We start from the raw sequence: 12,876 nt of genomic DNA, 5'->3' as shown, positions 1-12,876 counted from the left end.
ATTATTCCAGAGACTCTTTGGAAGTCTTCCTTGGCGCACTCTTTTCAAACTGAATTCCTTAATATCGTATCTAACGATAGTTTAAAATCAGTATGGAAGCATCTTTGTCACTTGAGAAAGGTAGCATGAAAAAAGGGCTGGCAGGAGTAGTGACAAGAAAGCAAGAAATGAAGACAGCCAGAGTTCCCAGGCGGTCGCCGATCCGAATACTGACGTTGTTGCTTTTCTTCGGTGGTCAGACGGGAACAGGTCTTTCTTTAATGTAGTTAGTTTTTGGAATTTAGTGCTCCTACAAAACAGTACTCTCTGACGCGTTTCAAGAGCACATCTGTCGATTCGCAGTGTTTCGTTATTTTCAACGAGATCCTAGCACTCTTCCTCCGCGCATTCTTGTTCAAACTGAGTTCATTACTGTAATTTCGCATCTTACGTTTAATACAGTAGTTTAAAATGCTTGTGGAAGCATCTTTGTCGCACCTGAGAGTTTGCATGAAAAGAGGGCTGGCAGGTGTAGTGACATAAAATTTAAAAGAAGAGAGGGAGCCAACAGCACCCGGTGTTCCCAGGCGGTCACCCATCCAAGTACTAACCGGGCCCGATGTTGCTTAACTTCGGTGATCGGACGAGAACCGGTGTATTCAACATGGTATGGCCGTTGGCGTCCTTATACAGTAGCCGCACGGCAGAAGAAGGCTTCGCCTCTCCTCCCAACACACGCAATCGCCGTTTTCGGTGGCACATTTGACGCAAAGCACGTCCTTCCACCTCGAAGGCGACGCGCAGTGCGGCGCGCCGCCACGTGGGTCAGACGCACAACACAGCTGCTCGTTGCACCGCCTGTCATTCGTTTGTTCGACAAAGTATCCATCTCTTGTAGCGACGAAAGGTAAATTTTTGTTTACAAATTTGCCGTTGTGCACTGCTACAAAACAATATGCCCTGACGTATTTCACAACATTTCTGTCACTTCATACTGTTTTGTTATTTCCAGAGACTCTTTGGAAGTCTTCCTCGGCGCACTCTTTTCAAACTGAGTTCCTTAATATCGTATCTTACGATAGTTTAAAATCAGTATGGAAGCATCTTTGTCACATGAGAAAGGTAGCATGAAAAAAGGGCTGGCAGGGGTAGTGACAAGATAGCAAGAAATGAAGACAGAGGGAAGCGTTCTCACCTGCCTGACACTCGTCGCGCTTCCAGATATCTGCGTAATTTGCACGGTTCATTCTCGGCTGTCCCCTTCCGTCCCGACTTGTCCCGACTTAGCTCGACTGCCGCTCGCTGCCGCTCGGGTCGCGGTCCATATGACAGCACAAGTACGAGAAGCATCTGCGAGATGGGCGCGGCCCGAACCGGCGAGTCCGAGGCGCCGTGTGCGGGCGTTCGGAGCTACCAGTGCCGCTCTGTGCTGCGCCATGCCGTGGAAAGGTGCGAAAACATGCACACAAGACACAGGCTTTTCGGCAAAGTATATATCTCTTGTAGCGACGAAAGGTAAATTTTTGTTTACAAATTTGCCCTTGTGCACTGCTACAAAACAATATGCCCTGACGTTTTTCACAACATTTCTGTCACTTCATACTGTTTTTATTATTCCAGAGACTCTTTGGAAGTCTTCCTTGGCGCACTCTTTTCAAACTGAATTCCTTAATATCGTATCTAACGATAGTTTAAAATCAGTATGGAAGCATCTTTGTCACTTGAGAAAGGTAGCATGAAAAAAGGGCTGGCAGGAGTAGTGACAAGAAAGCAAGAAATGAAGACAGCCAGAGTTCCCAGGCGGTCGCCGATCCGAATACTGACGTTGTTGCTTTTCTTCGGTGGTCAGACGGGAACAGGTCTTTCTTTAATGTAGTTAGTTTTTGGAATTTAGTGCTCCTACAAAACAGTACTCTCTGACGCGTTTCAAGAGCACATCTGTCGATTCGCAGTGTTTCGTTATTTTCAACGAGATCCTAGCACTCTTCCTCCGCGCATTCTTGTTCAAACTGAGTTCATTACTGTAATTTCGCATCTTACGTTTAATACAGTAGTTTAAAATGCTTGTGGAAGCATCTTTGTCGCACCTGAGAGTTTGCATGAAAAGAGGGCTGGCAGGTGTAGTGACATAAAATTTAAAAGAAGAGAGGGAGCCAACAGCACCCGGTGTTCCCAGGCGGTCACCCATCCAAGTACTAACCGGGCCCGATGTTGCTTAACTTCGGTGATCGGACGAGAACCGGTGTATTCAACATGGTATGGCCGTTGGCGTCCTTATACAGTAGCCGCACGGCAGAAGAAGGCTTCGCCTCTCCTCCCAACACACGCAATCGCCGTTTTCGGTGGCACATTTGACGCAAAGCACGTCCTTCCACCTCGAAGGCGACGCGCAGTGCGGCGCGCCGCCACGTGGGTCAGACGCACAACACAGCTGCTCGTTGCACCGCCTGTCATTCGTTTGTTCGACAAAGTATCCATCTCTTGTAGCGACGAAAGGTAAATTTTTGTTTACAAATTTGCCGTTGTGCACTGCTACAAAACAATATGCCCTGACGTATTTCACAACATTTCTGTCACTTCATACTGTTTTGTTATTTCCAGAGACTCTTTGGAAGTCTTCCTCGGCGCACTCTTTTCAAACTGAGTTCCTTAATATCGTATCTTACGATAGTTTAAAATCAGTATGGAAGCATCTTTGTCACATGAGAAAGGTAGCATGAAAAAAGGGCTGGCAGGGGTAGTGACAAGATAGCAAGAAATGAAGACAGAGGGAAGCGTTCTCACCTGCCTGACACTCGTCGCGCTTCCAGATATTTGCGTAATTTGCACGGTTCATTCTCGGCTGTCCCCTTCCGTCCCGACTTGTCCCGACTTAGCTCGACTGCCGCTCGCTGCCGCTCGGGTCGCGGTCCATATGACAGCACAAGTACGAGAAGCATCTGCGAGATGGGCGCGGCCCGAACCGGCGAGTCCGAGGCGCCGTGTGCGGGCGTTCGGAGCTACCAGTGCCGCTCTATGCTGCGCCATGCCGTGGAAAGGTGCGAAAACATGCACACAAGACACAGGCTTTTCGGCAAAGTATATATCTCTTGTAGCGACGAAAGGTAAATTTTTGTTTACAAATTTGCCCTTGTGCACTGCTACAAAACAATATGCCCTGACGTTTTTCACAACATTTCTGTCACTTCATACTGTTTTTATTATTCCAGAGACTCTTTGGAAGTCTTCCTTGGCGCACTCTTTTCAAACTGAATTCCTTAATATCGTATCTAACGATAGTTTAAAATCAGTATGGAAGCATCTTTGTCACTTGAGAAAGGTAGCATGAAAAAAGGGCTGGCAGGAGTAGTGACAAGAAAGCAAGAAATGAAGACAGCCAGAGTTCCCAGGCGGTCGCCGATCCGAATACTGACGTTGTTGCTTTTCTTCGGTGGTCAGACGGGAACAGGTCTTTCTTTAATGTAGTTAGTTTTTGGAATTTAGTGCTCCTACAAAACAGTACTCTCTGACGCGTTTCAAGAGCACATCTGTCGATTCGCAGTGTTTCGTTATTTTCAACGAGATCCTAGCACTCTTCCTCCGCGCATTCTTGTTCAAACTGAGTTCATTACTGTAATTTCGCATCTTACGTTTAATACAGTAGTTTAAAATGCTTGTGGAAGCATCTTTGTCGCACCTGAGAGTTTGCATGAAAAGAGGGCTGGCAGGTGTAGTGACATAAAATTTAAAAGAAGAGAGGGAGCCAACAGCACCCGGTGTTCCCAGGCGGTCACCCATCCAAGTACTAACCGGGCCCGATGTTGCTTAACTTCGGTGATCGGACGAGAACCGGTGTATTCAACATGGTATGGCCGTTGGCGTCCTTATACAGTAGCCGCACGGCAGAAGAAGGCTTCGCCTCTCCTCCCAACACACGCAATCGCCGTTTTCGGTGGCACATTTGACGCAAAGCACGTCCTTCCACCTCGAAGGCGACGCGCAGTGCGGCGCGCCGCCACGTGGGTCAGACGCACAACACAGCTGCTCGTTGCACCGCCTGTCATTCGTTTGTTCGACAAAGTATCCATCTCTTGTAGCGACGAAAGGTAAATTTTTGTTTACAAATTTGCCGTTGTGCACTGCTACAAAACAATATGCCCTGACGTATTTCACAACATTTCTGTCACTTCATACTGTTTTGTTATTTCCAGAGACTCTTTGGAAGTCTTCCTCGGCGCACTCTTTTCAAACTGAGTTCCTTAATATCGTATCTTACGATAGTTTAAAATCAGTATGGAAGCATCTTTGTCACATGAGAAAGGTAGCATGAAAAAAGGGCTGGCAGGGGTAGTGACAAGATAGCAAGAAATGAAGACAGAGGGAAGCGTTCTCACCTGCCTGACACTCGTCGCGCTTCCAGATATTTGCGTAATTTGCACGGTTCATTCTCGGCTGTCCCCTTCCGTCCCGACTTGTCCCGACTTAGCTCGACTGCCGCTCGCTGCCGCTCGGGTCGCGGTCCATATGACAGCACAAGTACGAGAAGCATCTGCGAGATGGGCGCGGCCCGAACCGGCGAGTCCGAGGCGCCGTGTGCGGGCGTTCGGAGCTACCAGTGCCGCTCTGTGCTGCGCCATGCCGTGGAAAGGTGCGAAAACATGCACACAAGACACAGGCTTTTCGGCAAAGTATATATCTCTTGTAGCGACGAAAGGTAAATTTTTGTTTACAAATTTGCCCTTGTGCACTGCTACAAAACAATATGCCCTGACGTTTTTCACAACATTTCTGTCACTTCATACTGTTTTTATTATTCCAGAGACTCTTTGGAAGTCTTCCTTGGCGCACTCTTTTCAAACTGAATTCCTTAATATCGTATCTAACGATAGTTTAAAATCAGTATGGAAGCATCTTTGTCACTTGAGAAAGGTAGCATGAAAAAAGGGCTGGCAGGAGTAGTGACAAGAAAGCAAGAAATGAAGACAGCCAGAGTTCCCAGGCGGTCGCCGATCCGAATACTGACGTTGTTGCTTTTCTTCGGTGGTCAGACGGGAACAGGTCTTTCTTTAATGTAGTTAGTTTTTGGAATTTAGTGCTCCTACAAAACAGTACTCTCTGACGCGTTTCAAGAGCACATCTGTCGATTCGCAGTGTTTCGTTATTTTCAACGAGATCCTAGCACTCTTCCTCCGCGCATTCTTGTTCAAACTGAGTTCATTACTGTAATTTCGCATCTTACGTTTAATACAGTAGTTTAAAATGCTTGTGGAAGCATCTTTGTCGCACCTGAGAGTTTGCATGAAAAGAGGGCTGGCAGGTGTAGTGACATAAAATTTAAAAGAAGAGAGGGAGCCAACAGCACCCGGTGTTCCCAGGCGGTCACCCATCCAAGTACTAACCGGGCCCGATGTTGCTTAACTTCGGTGATCGGACGAGAACCGGTGTATTCAACATGGTATGGCCGTTGGCGTCCTTATACAGTAGCCGCACGGCAGAAGAAGGCTTCGCCTCTCCTCCCAACACACGCAATCGCCGTTTTCGGTGGCACATTTGACGCAAAGCACGTCCTTCCACCTCGAAGGCGACGCGCAGTGCGGCGCGCCGCCACGTGGGTCAGACGCACAACACAGCTGCTCGTTGCACCGCCTGTCATTCGTTTGTTCGACAAAGTATCCATCTCTTGTAGCGACGAAAGGTAAATTTTTGTTTACAAATTTGCCGTTGTGCACTGCTACAAAACAATATGCCCTGACGTATTTCACAACATTTCTGTCACTTCATACTGTTTTGTTATTTCCAGAGACTCTTTGGAAGTCTTCCTCGGCGCACTCTTTTCAAACTGAGTTCCTTAATATCGTATCTTACGATAGTTTAAAATCAGTATGGAAGCATCTTTGTCACATGAGAAAGGTAGCATGAAAAAAGGGCTGGCAGGGGTAGTGACAAGATAGCAAGAAATGAAGACAGAGGGAAGCGTTCTCACCTGCCTGACACTCGTCGCGCTTCCAGATATTTGCGTAATTTGCACGGTTCATTCTCGGCTGTCCCCTTCCGTCCCGACTTGTCCCGACTTAGCTCGACTGCCGCTCGCTGCCGCTCGGGTCGCGGTCCATATGACAGCACAAGTACGAGAAGCATCTGCGAGATGGGCGCGGCCCGAACCGGCGAGTCCGAGGCGCCGTGTGCGGGCGTTCGGAGCTACCAGTGCCGCTCTGTGCTGCGCCGTGCCGTGGAAAGGTGCGAAAACATGCACACAAGACACAGGCTTTTCGGCAAAGTATATATCTCTTGTAGCGACGAAAGGTAAATTTTTGTTTACAAATTTGCCCTTGTGCACTGCTACAAAACAATATGCCCTGACGTTTTTCACAACATTTCTGTCACTTCATACTGTTTTTATTATTCCAGAGACTCTTTGGAAGTCTTCCTTGGCGCACTCTTTTCAAACTGAATTCCTTAATATCGTATCTAACGATAGTTTAAAATCAGTATGGAAGCATCTTTGTCACTTGAGAAAGGTAGCATGAAAAAAGGGCTGGCAGGAGTAGTGACAAGAAAGCAAGAAATGAAGACAGCCAGAGTTCCCAGGCGGTCGCCGATCCGAATACTGACGTTGTTGCTTTTCTTCGGTGGTCAGACGGGAACAGGTCTTTCTTTAATGTAGTTAGTTTTTGGAATTTAGTGCTCCTACAAAACAGTACTCTCTGACGCGTTTCAAGAGCACATCTGTCGATTCGCAGTGTTTCGTTATTTTCAACGAGATCCTAGCACTCTTCCTCCGCGCATTCTTGTTCAAACTGAGTTCATTACTGTAATTTCGCATCTTACGTTTAATACAGTAGTTTAAAATGCTTGTGGAAGCATCTTTGTCGCACCTGAGAGTTTGCATGAAAAGAGGGCTGGCAGGTGTAGTGACATAAAATTTAAAAGAAGAGAGGGAGCCAACAGCACCCGGTGTTCCCAGGCGGTCACCCATCCAAGTACTAACCGGGCCCGATGTTGCTTAACTTCGGTGATCGGACGAGAACCGGTGTATTCAACATGGTATGGCCGTTGGCGTCCTTATACAGTAGCCGCACGGCAGAAGAAGGCTTCGCCTCTCCTCCCAACACACGCAATCGCCGTTTTCGGTGGCACATTTGACGCAAAGCACGTCCTTCCACCTCGAAGGCGACGCGCAGTGCGGCGCGCCGCCACGTGGGTCAGACGCACAACACAGCTGCTCGTTGCACCGCCTGTCATTCGTTTGTTCGACAAAGTATCCATCTCTTGTAGCGACGAAAGGTAAATTTTTGTTTACAAATTTGCCGCTGTGCACTGCTACAAAACAATATGCCCTGACGTATTTCACAACATTTCTGTCACTTCATACTGTTTTGTTATTTCCAGAGACTCTTTGGAAGTCTTCCTCGGCGCACTCTTTTCAAACTGAGTTCCTTAATATCGTATCTTACGATAGTTTAAAATCAGTATGGAAGCATCTTTGTCACATGAGAAAGGTAGCATGAAAAAAGGGCTGGCAGGGGTAGTGACAAGATAGCAAGAAATGAAGACAGAGGGAAGCGTTCTCACCTGCCTGACACTCGTCGCGCTTCCAGATATTTGCGTAATTTGCACGGTTCATTCTCGGCTGTCCCCTTCCGTCCCGACTTGTCCCGACTTAGCTCGACTGCCGCTCGCTGCCGCTCGGGTCGCGGTCCATATGACAGCACAAGTACGAGAAGCATCTGCGAGATGGGCGCGGCCCGAACCGGCGAGTCCGAGGCGCCGTGTGCGGGCGTTCGGAGCTACCAGTGCCGCTCTGTGCTGCGCCGTGCCGTGGAAAGGTGCGAAAACATGCACACAAGACACAGGCTTTTCGGCAAAGTATATATCTCTTGTAGCGACGAAAGGTAAATTTTTGTTTACAAATTTGCCCTTGTGCACTGCTACAAAACAATATGCCCTGACGTTTTTCACAACATTTCTGTCACTTCATACTGTTTTTATTATTCCAGAGACTCTTTGGAAGTCTTCCTTGGCGCACTCTTTTCAAACTGAATTCCTTAATATCGTATCTAACGATAGTTTAAAATCAGTATGGAAGCATCTTTGTCACTTGAGAAAGGTAGCATGAAAAAAGGGCTGGCAGGAGTAGTGACAAGAAAGCAAGAAATGAAGACAGCCAGAGTTCCCAGGCGGTCGCCGATCCGAATACTGACGTTGTTGCTTTTCTTCGGTGGTCAGACGGGAACAGGTCTTTCTTTAATGTAGTTAGTTTTTGGAATTTAGTGCTCCTACAAAACAGTACTCTCTGACGCGTTTCAAGAGCACATCTGTCGATTCGCAGTGTTTCGTTATTTTCAACGAGATCCTAGCACTCTTCCTCCGCGCATTCTTGTTCAAACTGAGTTCATTACTGTAATTTCGCATCTTACGTTTAATACAGTAGTTTAAAATGCTTGTGGAAGCATCTTTGTCGCACCTGAGAGTTTGCATGAAAAGAGGGCTGGCAGGTGTAGTGACATAAAATTTAAAAGAAGAGAGGGAGCCAACAGCACCCGGTGTTCCCAGGCGGTCACCCATCCAAGTACTAACCGGGCCCGATGTTGCTTAACTTCGGTGATCGGACGAGAACCGGTGTATTCAACATGGTATGGCCGTTGGCGTCCTTATACAGTAGCCGCACGGCAGAAGAAGGCTTCGCCTCTCCTCCCAACACACGCAATCGCCGTTTTCGGTGGCACATTTGACGCAAAGCACGTCCTTCCACCTCGAAGGCGACGCGCAGTGCGGCGCGCCGCCACGTGGGTCAGACGCACAACACAGCTGCTCGTTGCACCGCCTGTCATTCGTTTGTTCGACAAAGTATCCATCTCTTGTAGCGACGAAAGGTAAATTTTTGTTTACAAATTTGCCGTTGTGCACTGCTACAAAACAATATGCCCTGACGTATTTCACAACATTTCTGTCACTTCATACTGTTTTGTTATTTCCAGAGACTCTTTGGAAGTCTTCCTCGGCGCACTCTTTTCAAACTGAGTTCCTTAATATCGTATCTTACGATAGTTTAAAATCAGTATGGAAGCATCTTTGTCACATGAGAAAGGTAGCATGAAAAAAGGGCTGGCAGGGGTAGTGACAAGATAGCAAGAAATGAAGACAGAGGGAAGCGTTCTCACCTGCCTGACACTCGTCGCGCTTCCAGATATTTGCGTAATTTGCACGGTTCATTCTCGGCTGTCCCCTTCCGTCCCGACTTGTCCCGACTTAGCTCGACTGCCGCTCGCTGCCGCTCGGGTCGCGGTCCATATGACAGCACAAGTACGAGAAGCATCTGCGAGATGGGCGCGGCCCGAACCGGCGAGTCCGAGGCGCCGTGTGCGGGCGTTCGGAGCTACCAGTGCCGCTCTGTGCTGCGCCGTGCCGTGGAAAGGTGCGAAAACATGCACACAAGACACAGGCTTTTCGGCAAAGTATATATCTCTTGTAGCGACGAAAGGTAAATTTTTGTTTACAAATTTGCCCTTGTGCACTGCTACAAAACAATATGCCCTGACGTTTTTCACAACATTTCTGTCACTTCATACTGTTTTTATTATTCCAGAGACTCTTTGGAAGTCTTCCTTGGCGCACTCTTTTCAAACTGAATTCCTTAATATCGTATCTAACGATAGTTTAAAATCAGTATGGAAGCATCTTTGTCACTTGAGAAAGGTAGCATGAAAAAAGGGCTGGCAGGAGTAGTGACAAGAAAGCAAGAACTGAAGACAGCCAGAGTTCCCAGGCGGTCGCCGATCCGAATACTGACGTTGTTGCTTTTCTTCGGTGGTCAGACGGGAACAGGTCTTTCTTTAATGTAGTTAGTTTTTGGAATTTAGTGCTCCTACAAAACAGTACTCTCTGACGCGTTTCAAGAGCACATCTGTCGATTCGCAGTGTTTCGTTATTTTCAACGAGATCCTAGCACTCTTCCTCCGCGCATTCTTGTTCAAACTGAGTTCATTACTGTAATTTCGCATCTTACGTTTAATACAGTAGTTTAAAATGCTTGTGGAAGCATCTTTGTCGCACCTGAGAGTTTGCATGAAAAGAGGGCTGGCAGGTGTAGTGACATAAAATTTAAAAGAAGAGAGGGAGCCAACAGCACCCGGTGTTCCCAGGCGGTCACCCATCCAAGTACTAACCGGGCCCGATGTTGCTTAACTTCGGTGATCGGACGAGAACCGGTGTATTCAACATGGTATGGCCGTTGGCGTCCTTATACAGTAGCCGCACGGCAGAAGAAGGCTTCGCCTCTCCTCCCAACACACGCAATCGCCGTTTTCGGTGGCACATTTGACGCAAAGCACGTCCTTCCACCTCGAAGGCGACGCGCAGTGCGGCGCGCCGCCACGTGGGTCAGACGCACAACACAGCTGCTCGTTGCACCGCCTGTCATTCGTTTGTTCGACAAAGTATCCATCTCTTGTAGCGACGAAAGGTAAATTTTTGTTTACAAATTTGCCGCTGTGCACTGCTACAAAACAATATGCCCTGACGTATTTCACAACATTTCTGTCACTTCATACTGTTTTGTTATTTCCAGAGACTCTTTGGAAGTCTTCCTCGGCGCACTCTTTTCAAACTGAGTTCCTTAATATCGTATCTTACGATAGTTTAAAATCAGTATGGAAGCATCTTTGTCACATGAGAAAGGTAGCATGAAAAAAGGGCTGGCAGGGGTAGTGACAAGATAGCAAGAAATGAAGACAGAGGGAAGCGTTCTCACCTGCCTGACACTCGTCGCGCTTCCAGATATTTGCGTAATTTGCACGGTTCATTCTCGGCTGTCCCCTTCCGTCCCGACTTGTCCCGACTTAGCTCGACTGCCGCTCGCTGCCGCTCGGGTCGCGGTCCATATGACAGCACAAGTACGAGAAGCATCTGCGAGATGGGCGCGGCCCGAACCGGCGAGTCCGAGGCGCCGTGTGCGGGCGTTCGGAGCTACCAGTGCCGCTCTGTGCTGCGCCGTGCCGTGGAAAGGTGCGAAAACATGCACACAAGACACAGGCTTTTCGGCAAAGTATATATCTCTTGTAGCGACGAAAGGTAAATTTTTGTTTACAAATTTGCCCTTGTGCACTGCTACAAAACAATATGCCCTGACGTTTTTCACAACATTTCTGTCACTTCATACTGTTTTTATTATTCCAGAGACTCTTTGGAAGTCTTCCTTGGCGCACTCTTTTCAAACTGAATTCCTTAATATCGTATCTAACGATAGTTTAAAATCAGTATGGAAGCATCTTTGTCACTTGAGAAAGGTAGCATGAAAAAAGGGCTGGCAGGAGTAGTGACAAGAAAGCAAGAAATGAAGACAGCCAGAGTTCCCAGGCGGTCGCCGATCCGAATACTGACGTTGTTGCTTTTCTTCGGTGGTCAGACGGGAACAGGTCTTTCTTTAATGTAGTTAGTTTTTGGAATTTAGTGCTCCTACAAAACAGTACTCTCTGACGCGTTTCAAGAGCACATCTGTCGATTCGCAGTGTTTCGTTATTTTCAACGAGATCCTAGCACTCTTCCTCCGCGCATTCTTGTTCAAACTGAGTTCATTACTGTAATTTCGCATCTTACGTTTAATACAGTAGTTTAAAATGCTTGTGGAAGCATCTTTGTCGCACCTGAGAGTTTGCATGAAAAGAGGGCTGGCAGGTGTAGTGACATAAAATTTAAAAGAAGAGAGGGAGCCAACAGCACCCGGTGTTCCCAGGCGGTCACCCATCCAAGTACTAACCGGGCCCGATGTTGCTTAACTTCGGTGATCGGACGAGAACCGGTGTATTCAACATGGTATGGCCGTTGGCGTCCTTATACAGTAGCCGCACGGCAGAAGAAGGCTTCGCCTCTCCTCCCAACACACGCAATCGCCGTTTTCGGTGGCACATTTGACGCAAAGCACGTCCTTCCACCTCGAAGGCGACGCGCAGTGCGGCGCGCCGCCACGTGGGTCAGACGCACAACACAGCTGCTCGTTGCACCGCCTGTCATTCGTTTGTTCGACAAAGTATCCATCTCTTGTAGCGACGAAAGGTAAATTTTTGTTTACAAATTTGCCGTTGTGCACTGCTACAAAACAATATGCCCTGACGTATTTCACAACATTTCTGTCACTTCATACTGTTTTGTTATTTCCAGAGACTCTTTGGAAGTCTTCCTCGGCGCACTCTTTTCAAACTGAGTTCCTTAATATCGTATCTTACGATAGTTTAAAATCAGTATGGAAGCATCTTTGTCACATGAGAAAGGTAGCATGAAAAAAGGGCTGGCAGGGGTAGTGACAAGATAGCAAGAAATGAAGACAGAGGGAAGCGTTCTCACCTGCCTGACACTCGTCGCGCTTCCAGATATTTGCGTAATTTGCACGGTTCATTCTCGGCTGTCCCCTTCCGTCCCGACTTGTCCCGACTGCCGCTCGCTGCCGCTCGGGTCGCGGTCCATATGACAGCACAAGTACGAGAAGCATCTGCGAGATGGGCGCGGCCCGAACCGGCGAGTCCGAGGCGCCGTGTGCGGGCGTTCGGAGCTACCAGTGCCGCTCTGTGCTGCGCCGTGCCGTGGAAAGGTGCGAAAACATGCACACAAGACACAGGCTTTTCGGCAAAGTATATATCTCTTGTAGCGACGAAAGGTAAATTTTTGTTTACAAATTTGCCCTTGTGCACTGCTACAAAACAATATGCCCTGACGTTTTTCACAACATTTCTGTCACTTCATACTGTTTTTATTATTCCAGAGACTCTTTGGAAGTCTTCCTTGGCGCACTCTTTTCAAACTGAATTCCTTAATATCGTATCTAACGATAGTTTAAAATCAGTATGGAAGCATCTTTGTCACTTGAGAAAGGTAGCATGAAAAAAGGGCTGGCAGGAGTAGTGACAAGAAAGCAAGAACTGAAGA

The 12,876-nt window shown here is 47.7% G+C and overlaps 8 non-coding genes across 8 annotated transcripts; all 8 read right to left on the bottom strand.

Annotated features, from left to right (window-relative positions):
* Positions 1 to 541: 541 nt before the first annotated feature.
* On the bottom strand, positions 542 to 660 carry LOC126274984 (5S ribosomal RNA). Its single transcript, XR_007550522.1, has one exon. It is a non-coding gene; the product is annotated as a 5S ribosomal RNA (ribosomal RNA).
* A 1,470-nt stretch (positions 661 to 2,130) lies between these two features.
* On the bottom strand, positions 2,131 to 2,249 carry LOC126274983 (5S ribosomal RNA). Its single transcript, XR_007550521.1, has one exon. It is a non-coding gene; the product is annotated as a 5S ribosomal RNA (ribosomal RNA).
* Positions 2,250 to 3,719: 1,470 nt separating this feature from the next.
* Positions 3,720 to 3,838, bottom strand: LOC126274982 (5S ribosomal RNA). The gene has a single exon (XR_007550520.1). It is a non-coding gene; the product is annotated as a 5S ribosomal RNA (ribosomal RNA).
* Positions 3,839 to 5,308: 1,470 nt separating this feature from the next.
* Positions 5,309 to 5,427, bottom strand: LOC126274981 (5S ribosomal RNA). Its single transcript, XR_007550519.1, has one exon. It is a non-coding gene; the product is annotated as a 5S ribosomal RNA (ribosomal RNA).
* Positions 5,428 to 6,897: 1,470 nt separating this feature from the next.
* LOC126274980 (5S ribosomal RNA) lies at positions 6,898 to 7,016 on the bottom strand. The gene has a single exon (XR_007550518.1). It is a non-coding gene; the product is annotated as a 5S ribosomal RNA (ribosomal RNA).
* Positions 7,017 to 8,486: 1,470 nt separating this feature from the next.
* On the bottom strand, positions 8,487 to 8,605 carry LOC126274979 (5S ribosomal RNA). The gene has a single exon (XR_007550517.1). It is a non-coding gene; the product is annotated as a 5S ribosomal RNA (ribosomal RNA).
* Positions 8,606 to 10,075: 1,470 nt separating this feature from the next.
* On the bottom strand, positions 10,076 to 10,194 carry LOC126274977 (5S ribosomal RNA). The gene has a single exon (XR_007550515.1). It is a non-coding gene; the product is annotated as a 5S ribosomal RNA (ribosomal RNA).
* A 1,470-nt stretch (positions 10,195 to 11,664) lies between these two features.
* LOC126274976 (5S ribosomal RNA) lies at positions 11,665 to 11,783 on the bottom strand. The gene has a single exon (XR_007550514.1). It is a non-coding gene; the product is annotated as a 5S ribosomal RNA (ribosomal RNA).
* Between the last annotated feature and the right edge of the window lie 1,093 nt (positions 11,784 to 12,876).

The sequence above is a fragment of the Schistocerca gregaria genome, chromosome 5, assembly GCF_023897955.1.
Source record: "Schistocerca gregaria isolate iqSchGreg1 chromosome 5, iqSchGreg1.2, whole genome shotgun sequence".
Lineage (NCBI taxonomy): Eukaryota > Metazoa > Arthropoda > Insecta > Orthoptera > Acrididae > Schistocerca > Schistocerca gregaria.
This window is presented reverse-complemented; position numbering and strand designations above follow the sequence as displayed.